The following is a 12,485-nucleotide window of genomic DNA, read 5'->3' on the forward strand; positions in this document are numbered from 1 at the left end:
AATTACACTAGAAGAGAAATGTCTGTGTTTATATTCAATGTTACCAGATTATTCTTTTTGTCGAGGGCCAGGGCATTTTCACCTCGTGGAAAGATGGATTGGTAAGGAACAGTCTGTACTCTGCTAAGTATGTTTTGAGTAACAGCTAGTAACATCACAAATTCAGGGTCAGAATAAACTATCACAGACTAGACAAGTATTTGTGATGTTAGGAAATGGAGTAGAGTATGCAGATGGACTCATAAGATAATTAGTAAGTGAAAATGAACTTATATCAGTCTTGAAGCAAACTCACTACCTCCTTATCTGTGTGTAGTTTTTTGCATGTGATATTCCTGACTTGGGGAATAGTTGGAAATTTACCAGGTTTTCATATTATTGTTACTTCCTTCTAATCTCTTTATTTCTATAAATTTGGAGATGATATAAAAATATGGCCTATTACTAAGAAATCAAAAGTTATGTATTGTGCCTTTCTACTCACTTGCTCTTTGTGTCCTCTGGGTAAGTCATTTAAATTTCCTGAACCTCAGTTTTTCTCATCTGTAAAGGGGATATGCCTACTTGGTAAATTGCTATGGGATCAAATGAGATAAATGTATGTGGAAATGCCTTTGACACTCGGAAGTTCTTTATAAATAGAATTCTGTTATGCACAGAGAATGAAAGGGCAGTCTAGAGTAAGTGAAGAACATATCTGCTGCCTTTTCAAAGTCTAACCACTTACCCCCCAAATAGGTACTTGCAAAGGAATGTTTCCTCTTCCAGGCATGCACCCCTCATATCAGTCTTCCTTTACTCATCTTATCACTGCTTCTATTATTTTGGAACCTTAGGACATTAGGTGACAGACACTGTTTTATGGAGCATACTGAAGAACTGTTTGAAAATTATCGGCTGAGCATGGTGGCTCACGCCTGTCATCCCAGCACTTTGGGAGGCTGAGGCGGGTGGATCACTTGAGGTCAGGAGTTTGAGACCAGCCTGGACAATGTGGTGAAACCCCATCTCTACTAAAAATACAAAAATTAGCTGGGTGTGGTGGCGGGCGCCTGTAATCCCAGCTACTTGTGGGGCTGAGCCAGGAGAATTGCTTGAGCCCAGGAAGTGGAGGTTGTGGTGATCCAAGATCGTGCCACTGCACTCCAACCTGGACAACAGAGCAAGACTCTGTCTCCAAAAGAAAAAGAAAAGAAAAGGAAAATTATTGTGGGCTCAAATAAGACTGGGTCAGTTAGTAGAAGCAAATAGAACTCCCCTCTCCTCCCTTCCCCTCCCTTCCCCTCCCCTCTCCTTTCTCTTTCCTTCCCTCTCCTTTCTCTCTCCTTTCTCTCTCCTTTCCCTCTCCTTTTCCTTCTTTTTTATTGAGACAGGGTCTTGCTCTGTTACCCAGGCTGTAGTGCAGGGATGTGATCTCTGCTCACTGCAGCCTTGGCCTCCCAGGCTCAAGTGATCATCCCACCTCAGCCTCCTGAGTAGCTGGGCCCACAGGTGCATACCACCATGCCCAACTAATTTTTTAAAATTATTTGTAGAGACGGGATCTTGCCGTGTTGCTCAGACTGGTCTCAAACTCCTGGGCTTAAGCAGTCCTCCTGCCTTGGCCTCTCAAAGTGGTGGGATTATAGGTGTGAGCCACTGTGCCCACTCCCTTTTTTCTTTTATGTTTTTTCTGTTTTCCTCTTCCCCCACTTTTTTGAGCATATATACTAAAATTTTGCATATCAGCCCAGATTTTGAGATCAAATTGTGGGTACAAGAATTTGGATCCATTTTATCCAAAAAATGATATTTTACATCTTATTTTCAAGATAGATGAGCTGGTGTATAAACATGTATCTAACCTATTTTTTTTTTTTTTGGCCTTTGAAGCTTAAGAAGTTGAATAAATATCACTATGCTTATTCTGACCTTGCACCCATTATGTTTGTTGGAATCAGGTCCTCCTGCAGTTTTATTTTCATTTTTACACCTTTTTGATCATCACCACACTGCGAGTTAGTTTAGGACGGTGATTTGAAGCAATTGCTTCTGTTGAGTTTACTTGATGATCTTCCTTGCAGACACATCCACGTACTTATCATGTAAAAATTATTTACCTATCATATATAACGACACAATCCTTGCCATAAGTGCATGCTAAGTAAGAGATTAGCATGCTGGCATTTAGAAAGGTTCCTCCCCCTTGTTCCTTTAAATGTATTTTGTTGTTCTGTGTGGCATCAAATTTATACTTGTCCTTTTCTTTTAAAGACAAGTTGTGGGAAGGAAAAGACAAGATCATAACATTAAGATTGAATGTGTTTCTCAATCTTCGCATCCTTAACTAGTTTCTTTGATGTATTCGAGTTTGCTATAAAATGTGAGGGGAGGAAGAAAGGCAACCAGTGATAATCAAAGGGGAAGAAAGATCAGGGTAGGACTCGGTGACATTTGAGGGTAAGTTTGGGAGCTGTTGCAAGAGTTATTGCTGCCTGTGACTATTTGGCCTGGCTACATGTCAGAGCCATTAACTTCACAATAACAGAGGCTTTAAGAGAATGTACTCTTTTAGAAAACTCCTCATTAATTTAATTTATGGAAGGGGAGGGGAGTTGAGGAGCAGGGAGCGGGAAGCATGCGGTTTCACCAGTGCCTAGAGTTTAAGTCAAAAAAGAAACCAAAAAAGTACAAAAGCTGAGAATGCTGGATTATATGAAAGATTTAAAAAAATCCCCTGCTCTGTCTCTGGTGGCCTCGGAGCCTGTCCTGCTTGAGAAGGAATTGCCTCCTCAGTGATGGCTTTTGGAGCTCAACCCCTAACATGGATCCCAGCTGGGAAATCTTCAGCTCTAATTAAGCTTGGCTTGTTTTGATTCTCTTCCAGCCTTGTGGTTGAATAGCTTTGTGTATGTAGCCTTTTGCTAACAAGTTTTCCCACAGTCAGGAAAACCTTCGTCTTCAGTGTCAATCATTACCTGGAAGTCTTTGGCTGCCATCTCACAGGAAGTGGCTAACTTGTGTACACGACTCTCCCTCTTGCCCCCTGGCCTCCCCCAACAGATTTCACCATATTTTGGGAGTGGAAGGAACACAGCTATCGTTACTCATAGAAGAATGGGAAAAGACAGTGTTGTCTGGGTCCATGGAGCCACAAGAACACACCAGGATTGATCATTCCTCTTTCTCTTAATTGTCTTTTACCTTGCCCTCCCCTGCTAGGATAGAAGAGGTAGGATAAGATGGATGGGGATGGAATTTATTAAATAAATTATTCAAAAATACTCGTTAAACCTATCTACTGTTTGCCATATGCTAAGACCCAAAGGAGGGAAGAATGTTATCATGCCAAGTCATGGGATGGCAGTGATGGTATTGCTATGGTGTTGTGTATACAAGACCATGAGAGCAAGAGGAAGGAGCCCAGTATGTGGCCTGGGAGGGTCAAGGGAAACTGGATTCAGGAAATGCCATTTTGGCTAAGAACTATAGAGTCAATACACATTTGCAAGGTTTTAAAGTGAAAATGGAGGCCAGGCATGGTGGCTCACGCTTGTAGTCCCAGCAATTTTTGAGGCCGAGGCGGGCGGATCACCTGAGGTCAGGAGTTCGAGACCAGCCTGGCCAACATAGTGAAACCCTGTCTCTACTAAAAATACAAAAATTAGCTGGACGTGGTGGCACGCATCTGTAATCCCAGCTACTCAGTAGGCTGAGGCAGGAGAATCACTTGGACCCAGGAGATGGAGGTTGCAGTGAGCCAAGATTGCACCACTGCCTGGGCGACAGAGCGAGACTCTGTCTTAAAAAAAAAAAAAAACACAAAAAACTAAAATTGTTCATATGATTGGGCTGGATGCTAGATTGTTTGGGAGATGAAGTTGTACGCTCTGGGGGTGTTTTGGAAACTCATGCAATACTTTCTTTGGTCACAGTGATTGGAAGGCGCTTCCGGCATTGAATGAGCAAAGCCCAGGCAGCAGGTACGATGCAATGTACAAGATAGTTCTGCACATGAAGAATTGTCCTGTGTTTAACACGATTATTCTCAAGCGTCTCAACAGATATTTATGTAAAGTTAATTACAGAACCTGTCTATAAGAGTTTGAGCTAGAACCTAACTTTGTTTTACATATAGGTACAAAGTATTTGTTGCCAGGCTTAATGCACACTGAATTTTCCAGGAATAAAACTACTTTGTCAGTTGGGGAGAGATTGCACATCGTTTTATGTGGACCTTTACTAAATACTGTTCACAATTTAGAGAAATTGTGTCAGCCATGGCCGCACCACTTTGGAAATTTGAATGATCGATAAAACATACTGTGTGGATCTGTGTTTGGAGCTGTATTCACGGTGATTCCATGCACACAGCTACTTCATGGTGTCTTCTGTTGGCAGTTTTGTGCCAATATGTAAAAACGAAAGTTATGTTATTATCAATTCCATTCCCCCCTTTTTCTTCTATACTTAAGATATTATACTGATTTACTTTTAAAAATGATTACGCAGGTAGGTTATATACTACTTACGATTTTTATTTCAAGACAGAAAAGTGTGTTATAAAAAGGGACTTGGGATTGATAGGCTTGAAAACCCCGCCTAGATCTCGAAGTACCTTGTATACTATTAAAAGGAGCTATGTATTTTACAGTCCTTGAAGTATACCCTTCAAACTATCTACATAAGAGTCACCTGGAGAGCATTTTCAAGCTTCAGGGTCCTGGGCCCATTTTAGAACTACTGAATTCCTTGTGGGAGACTTGAATCTATCTTATGTCACCCTCTCCCCAACCTACACGTGACTTTTTTTTTTTTCTTTCTTTCTTTCTTTTTTTTTTTTTTTTTGAGACGGAGTCTTGCTCTGTTGCCCAGGCTGGAGTGCAGTTGCATGATCTCGGCTCACTACAGCCTCTGCCTCCCGGGTCAAGCAATTCTCCTGCCTCAGCCTCCCAAGTAGCTGGGATTACAGGTGCCCGCCACTACGCCCAGCTAATTTTTTGTATTTTTAGTAGAGAGGGGGTTTCGCCATGTTGGCTAGGCAGGTCTCAAACTCACGACCTCAGGTGATCTGCCCGCCTCGGCCTCCCAAAGTGCTGGGATTACAGGTGTGAGCCACCATGCCTGGCCCCCAACCTACGCAGGACTCTTATCCCTCTAACATTTGAGAATGCACTGCTATAGAATTTCTCTAAATTTAAGAATTTAGAGAAATGGAGGGATATAAACAGGTTTTAAGGTTAAAAATAATACTCTGGGTTGGGCGTGGTGACTTACACTTGTAATCCCAGCACTTTGGGAGGCCAGGACAGGTAGATCACCTGAAGTCAGGAGTTCAAGACCAGCCCGGCCAACATAGTGAAACCCCGTCTCTACTAAAAATACAAAGATTAGCCAGGTGTGGTGGTGCGCGTCCATAATCCCAGCTACTTGGGAGGCTGAGGCAGGAGAATTGCTGGAACCTGGGAGGCAGAAATTGCAGTGAGCCCAGATCGCTCCACTGCACTCCAGCCTGGGTGACATAGTGAGACCCTGTATCAAAAAAACAAACAAACCCCCAAAAACAAAACTCTAATAGGACTTCAATGGCAGATGGAAGGAGCTTCAGACTCACAGCTGAGAACCGGTGAAGTTTCTATTGTAATGTTCTAGTTGAAAAATTTTGATGAAATACAGCATGGTATGTGGTAGACATGGGTGAGAGAAGTTATTATGAAGTAAAATGATACAATGCAGTGATAGCATTGGCAGAATAAAAGAGAATAAAGCTAGATTAAAGATAACAAAGGATGGTTTTTGCTAGGTAAACGGTGTTATCATTTATCAAGTTGGGGATTTCAGTGGGGTGGGTGGCTAGTCTGTGGTTTCTGGTTTGGGCATGCTGACATTTAGTTTCCTGTCATACCTGTCAGTGGAGATTGGGTATATACAGATATGATTTAGTTTAGGAGAACCATCTCCTAGAGATAAGCATTAGGGAATCATTCACATATGGATGGTAGTTGAAGCCATTCAAATGGTAGAGATTTTGCCCAGGGAGTACACAGAATGTCCACATACAGGATGATATATATGTGGGCTTCTTCTCCTTGTTTCTAAGTGAATTTTACTCCCATAATATTCAGGACTCCTTTTAGATATGATAGTTTTAATTATTGAAGATAATGTAGTTCGGTTGTAGCTCCATATCTTTGCTGAATAAGCTTAATTGGGATGTGGTGTGGGAAACCCATACACTTTCAGACATATAGCATGCCGCTTGTTTTTTTTTGTTTGGAGACAGAGTCTTGCTCTGTCGCTCAGGCTGGAGTGCAGTGGCGTGATCTTGGCTCACGGCAGCCTCCACCTCCAGGGTTCAAGCTATTCTCCCTGTCTCAGCCTCCTGAGTAGCTGGGATTACAGGCGTCCACCACCACCCGGCTAATTTTTGTATTTTTTTAGTAGAGACGGGGTTTCACCATGTTGGCCAGGCTGGTCTTGAACTCCTGACCTCAGGTGATCTGCCCACCTTGACCTCTCAAGGTGTTGGAATTACAGTTGTGAGCCATGGCGCCTGGCCAACATCCCTCTTGTTGTTTAGTCCAGCCTTGGGACAAAGGATGTGCCTGGAAAAGACTAATGATATAGTTTATGATACGGTAAAAAAAAAAAAAAGGTTATAGTGAAAACAGCTGCCAGTCTACAAAATTAGTGTGGTTTATAGAACTTGCATCTTAGAGGTCTATTGATTATTAAGACCCCAAACCAATTGGTTTTTACTTGCCTCTGCATTTTTTTCCTTAAAGAATACACATACCCTAGTCTTTGAAGTGTATAATTTATTTGGGTTGGGGTATCTTCTCTAAGGAGATTCTAGCTTCGTTGTCTGATAGTGATTTTCCATGCAGTTCCATCCTTTCCATGCATTCACATTTAAATTGACAAAAACATGTAAAATTTAACACAAATAGACTGATGTCTTTGTTTAGCCATTGACCTCTGAGTGTCAAATATCACAGGTTCTTTCTGTTTTTGTCTTTCTCTTTCTTTCATTATGACAAGTGGCACTATCAAGTTTTTCCTTACATGAACGCTTCCTATTTCTCTCCTTCCTCTGATAATTTAGAAACAAGTTTGGCAAGTGCTTTTTAGAACTTTCCGTCGTCAATACTGAATGCCTTTAGTTAGAAGTCTGTGATTCCAGTCTTCCCTATGGTTTTCACTCTTGGCGATTTCACTTTAATGGTTTAAAATCACAAAGTTCTAGGCTCTGGGGACTGACTTCATAGGGGAGAGTCTACGTATTTAAAAGCATTTTTGCAGTGCCAGCTGTGGCTAATGTTGTGTCAGCATTTCCATCATCGTAATTCCCAACATTCGAGGGTTTATAACGAGACTGTTAAATTTCACCACAAAATGAAGCTTGGTATGCAAGAATTGAGCCTGAAGCAAACTTTTTCATTTTAAAAAAAATGTAGTTTCTCTATAAAGCCACTAATAAAGAAGCAAAGCTAGTGATTATTGTTGTTACACTACCCAAACTGCTTGGTTTACTTAATACTTCAGGGACATTAGACTGTAATGTAAGGCAATCACTCCAGGAGTCTGCAGAAAAAACAGAGTGTGAATGTGAGTGATATTTAATTTCGGAGGGTGTCTGAACATTAGAAAACATTTTCTTCTCAATTTTAGGATAATTTTCTAGCCTTGTTTATCTAAATGTCCTGTGGGGAAGCAAAAATGTTTGGGGCCCATGATAATGAACTCAATATAAATATGCAAATGCTTAAAACCTCAAGCAGGTCCCTTTCCTCCAACCTCAGAGCAAGAGAAATGATAGGCATATCGATGAGGGTGCAGTACAGCATGGGACTGGCCATCGAGCTGCTACAATCTTCATTTAAAAATGTTCTTTCATTCCCATGAAATGTTGATCCTTAAGGACCACTGTAGGGAGAGCAGATACCTAGAGAATTTTTTTTTCCTTGCGGTAATGATGATTGATTTCTGCAGATACCTCCCCATTCTCTGGCTCCGACCTCCCTTGTGACTGGCAGGAAGCATATGCAAGATGCTAATTTGAGTTAAGCACAAAATCTATGGCCTTGCAACAGAAACAGCATGATTCACATATGGATGAACCCATGGCTCTGGCCTCTTCAGTGCTCCATACTTAAATCACCCAAATGACTTAGCCCGCAGGTTAATGGAATGAAAGCTAAAGATAACCTTGTGAGGGTCAAGTCGGCCAGCCTTGTCTTCCCTTTACAGTGTTCAGAGATATTCATTCTATTGTTCTTCCTCTTTTTACCTCATATTGGCTCTTTTCGCCATATTCTCTCCATTTTCATCACCTCTTCTGGGTGTATTTTCTTTTTCTTTCTTTTTTTTTTTTTTTTTCTTTTTTTTGAGATGGGGTCTCACTCTGTCACCCAGGCTGGAGTGCAGTGGTGTGATATCAGTTCACGGCAGCCTACGCCTCCAGGACTCAAGTAATCCTCCCACTTCAGCGTCCCGACTAGCTGAGACCACCACAGGTGAGCGCCACCACTGCCGGCTAATTTTTTGTATTTTGGTAGAGAGGGTTTTACCATGTTGCCCACACTGGTCTTGAACTCCTGAGCTCAAGTGATCTGCCCACCTTGGCCTCCCAAAGTGCTGGGATTACAGGCGTGTGCCACTGCGCCTAGCCTTCTGGGTGTATTTTCTTCTTTCCCTTCTTCCTTACTCCAAATAGTCCAGACTGAGGAACTGTTTGTAGAGAGTCTGCTAGGTACTAAGTGAAAAGCTCAGCTTTCACATACATGCACTACAACATTTGAGCGGATGGGTGCAGATTGATAGATAATGAAGTAATATATAATTTGTATATACATATGTGTGTGCATACATACACATATATATATGTCTGTATGTATATACATTTATAATCTGACTGCAGACACCCTCAGCAACTCAGTAACAAACAGTTATGCTGTTTAGGTTACAGAGTTGCAAAAAACTGTAATGAGTTAGAAAAAGGTGTTCCTTTTGGCCTCAGGGTGTGTGGTTTGGCAAGCAGGTGAGGGCTGGCTGTGTGTCCCTACTCCCGCCCTAAGTTGGGCATGATTGTGTAGGGGACATCTTGTACAGCCTTATGAGCAGCCCTGAGAATGTCATTGTTTGGCATTAATATTTCTTTCAATGTATCAGTTTTTCTTTTGTTATTCAAAACCGTCACAAATACTTAATGGATAATGAAGTATTGTTAATATAATGTAAGCTTCTTTTATTTTATCTTAATTTACTTTATTTTTGAGACAAGGTCTCTGTTGTCCAGGCTGGAATGTAGTGGTGCCATCATAGCTCACTGCAACCTCCAACTCCTGGGCTCAAGTGTTCCTCCTGCCTCAGCCTCCTGAGTAGATGGGACTACAGGTGTGCATCACCATGCCTAGCTAATTATTTATTTATTTATTTTTAATTTTTTATAGAGACAGGGTCTTGCTATGTTGCCCAGGCAGATCTGGAGCTCTTGGCCTTAAGCGATCCTCCTACCTTGGCCTCCCAAAGTGCTGGAATTACAGGCATAAACCAAAGCACCTAGCTTCTTTCACTTTATATTTGAGAATGTATTAATATTTGAATTTTTAGACTATTAGAAGAGGCAAATGGTTAGAGGAATTGTTTGTGCAGACAACTGGCTGTTCGTATTACAGTGTGATGATTTGTGGGCAAACATTAGCCAGGCCTCTGAGTGTGACCTAGGATTATTTTTCTCCCCCTCAGTAATTCGGAAGATAACTTTCAAACACAGATATCTTTTTGGTACTGAACAATTAAGTTGTATGAATGCCATGACTAGGTCTTTTAGATTCCTACAGTTTGATGGTTGTTAGTTGGGATTATATGCGTGGATAAATAAGTATTTTAGTAATTATTTTATGTTTTTATGAAATTCACATCCTAGGCTGGGTGCTGTGGCTCAGGCTTGTAATCCCAGCACTTTGGGAGGCCGAGGTGAGTGGATCACCTGAGGTTGGGAGTTTGAGACCAGCCTGGCCAACATGCTGAAACCCCTTCTCTACTAAAAACACAAAAATTAGCCAGGTGTGGTGGCATGCACTTGTAATCCCAGCTGCTTGGGAGGCTGAGAGAGGAGAATCGCTTGAACCCGGGAGGCGGAGGTTGCAGTGAGCAAGATCACACCATTGCACTCCAGCCTGGGTGACAAGAGTGAAACTCTGTCTCCAAAAAAAAAAAAAAAAAGAAAGAAATTCATATCCTAGTCTTTTCTCCAAATTTAGTGGCTTAACTATAATTAGAGAAAATGTGAGAACCAAAGAGCCCAGATAACAGGGAAACCAGGCTGGCTTTAGGACATTAAATTTATGGACCACTGTATGCATGTTAGGAAATCAGTGGGCTTTTTAACCTGCCTTCACCATGCTGGTCAAAGGACTCACTTTTTTTTTTTTTTTTTAACCATTTTATTGAGAAAAAAATGTTTTATGTATTTCATGTAGAACTTGATGAATTTGGGGAGAAGTGTATAGCCTTGACAATCAAGGCTATAAACTTAACACTTTCAGAAGTTTCCTCTGCTGCTTTTATTGATTTAGTTTTAAATTTCTTTTTCTTTTCTTTTTTTTTTTGAGATGGAGTCTTGCTATGTCACGCAGGCTGGAGTGCAATGGCATGATCTTGGCTCACTACAATTATTTTTAAATTTCTAAAATTTTTTTTACTTTTGTGGTAAGAACATTTAACATAAGTTCTATTTTCTTAGCAAAATGTTAGGTATAATAAAACATTATTGTTAACTAGAGGCCCTCTTTTGTCCAGAATTTATTCATCTTGCATATAAACACTTTGTACCTTTTGAATCACTCCTCCCCATTTCTCCCTTCTCCAGCAACTATTCTGGAAACCACCTTTCCACTCTTTGGTTCTACCACTTTGAATATTTCAGATTCCTTATAAAAGTGGGATCATGCAATATTTGTGCTTCTGTGTCTGGCTCGTTTCACTCAGCTTAATGTCTTCTAGGTCCATCCATGTTGTTGCAAATGGAAGGCTATCCTTCTTTTCCAGGGTTGAATAATATTCCATTCATACTCATTTATTTCTGTCTTCCTCCTGTGTGCCAAAAACATAATCCATGATGCTGACATAACCATGTCCTCCTTTAATCTCAACCATAATTGATGTTGTAGACGTTCTCCGCTGACACATACGGGTAACTGGGACTACAAGAGAGAGAATATGAATCTGCTGCTGCCATTATGAGACCTTATTTTTACATGGAAACCAAATCATATTGAGTGAGATGCAAACTGCTTAGATGAAATGTTTATAAGAACCAATTTAGGTCATTATAAACAGAATGAATAACTTGATTATCTCGAAGCATATTGTTTCAGAAGAAGAAGTTAACTCTCGAGTTCTGTGTCTTTTTCCTTTGAAAATGATAAAGTAGTTCCTCAGCTCTGTGATTCACTTCCTGTTTTGGGGGACAGGATGTTGGATAAATGGTAAGGCCCAGACATGTCTACTCTTCTAGCTTTGCAAATGGGTCAAATTTCCCTTGTTTATTCAAGGAACAGGAATAAAGTTCCCTCTTGTCAAACTAGAGGAAACTTCTTAGAACAGAAGGCCATGCTTTAGGGATGTTTTAATCCATATATTCTTTTTATTCTGTGGCCTTGGCTTTACTCTGTTTCTATAATTTTCCCTTTTGGTTTGTCTTCTCTATGTCTTCTTTCTGTAATGACGAGTAGCAGTTGATCATATGTTGTCTATAAGAAGATGAATGATTCACAGTAACTATGCATCTCCCCTATTCCCTTCCTAACAAAATTTTGGAGGCATGCAAAAATGAGTCTTTTAAATGAGATTTAAAACTTTTCAGGCCGGGTGTGGTGGCTTATGCCTGTGATCCCATTACTTTGGGAAGCCGAGGCGGGTGGATCGCTTGAGGTCAGGAGTTTGAGACCAGCCTGGCCAACGTGGTGAAACCCCGTCTCCACTAAAAATACAAAAAGTAGCCAAGCGTGGTGGCACATGCCTGTAGTTCCAGCTACTCAGGAGGCTGAGGCAGGAGAATCACTTGAACCTGGGAGGCAGAGGTTTCAGTGAGCCACTGCACTCTAGCCTGGTGAAAGAGAGAGACTCCATCTCAAACAAAACAAAACAAAACAAGACAAATTTTCTTTCCTAAAGTCTCAAAGCTTTATTCGTTTCCATTGTACATTTCAAATGAACAATGAAACTAATACTTGTATTTGATTTGACTATTGATTTGTCACAAATCATACTCTTTTCTTGATGGTGAGGATTATAGGAAATTTTACTTGGGCTAGGGGCAGGTAAAGAAAGACAGTTGTTTTTTATGATATTGTTCTAATATGCATATTTCCATATGCATACTTTTATTTTTTTCTTTTCTTTTCTTTTCTTTTCTTTTTTTTTTTTGAGATGGAACCTTGCTCTGTTGCCCAGACTGGAATGCAGTGGTGTAATCTCGGCTCACTGCAATCTCCGACTCT

The sequence above is a fragment of the Pan troglodytes genome, chromosome 5, assembly GCF_028858775.2.
Source record: "Pan troglodytes isolate AG18354 chromosome 5, NHGRI_mPanTro3-v2.0_pri, whole genome shotgun sequence".
Classification (NCBI taxonomy): Eukaryota; Metazoa; Chordata; class Mammalia; order Primates; family Hominidae; genus Pan; species Pan troglodytes.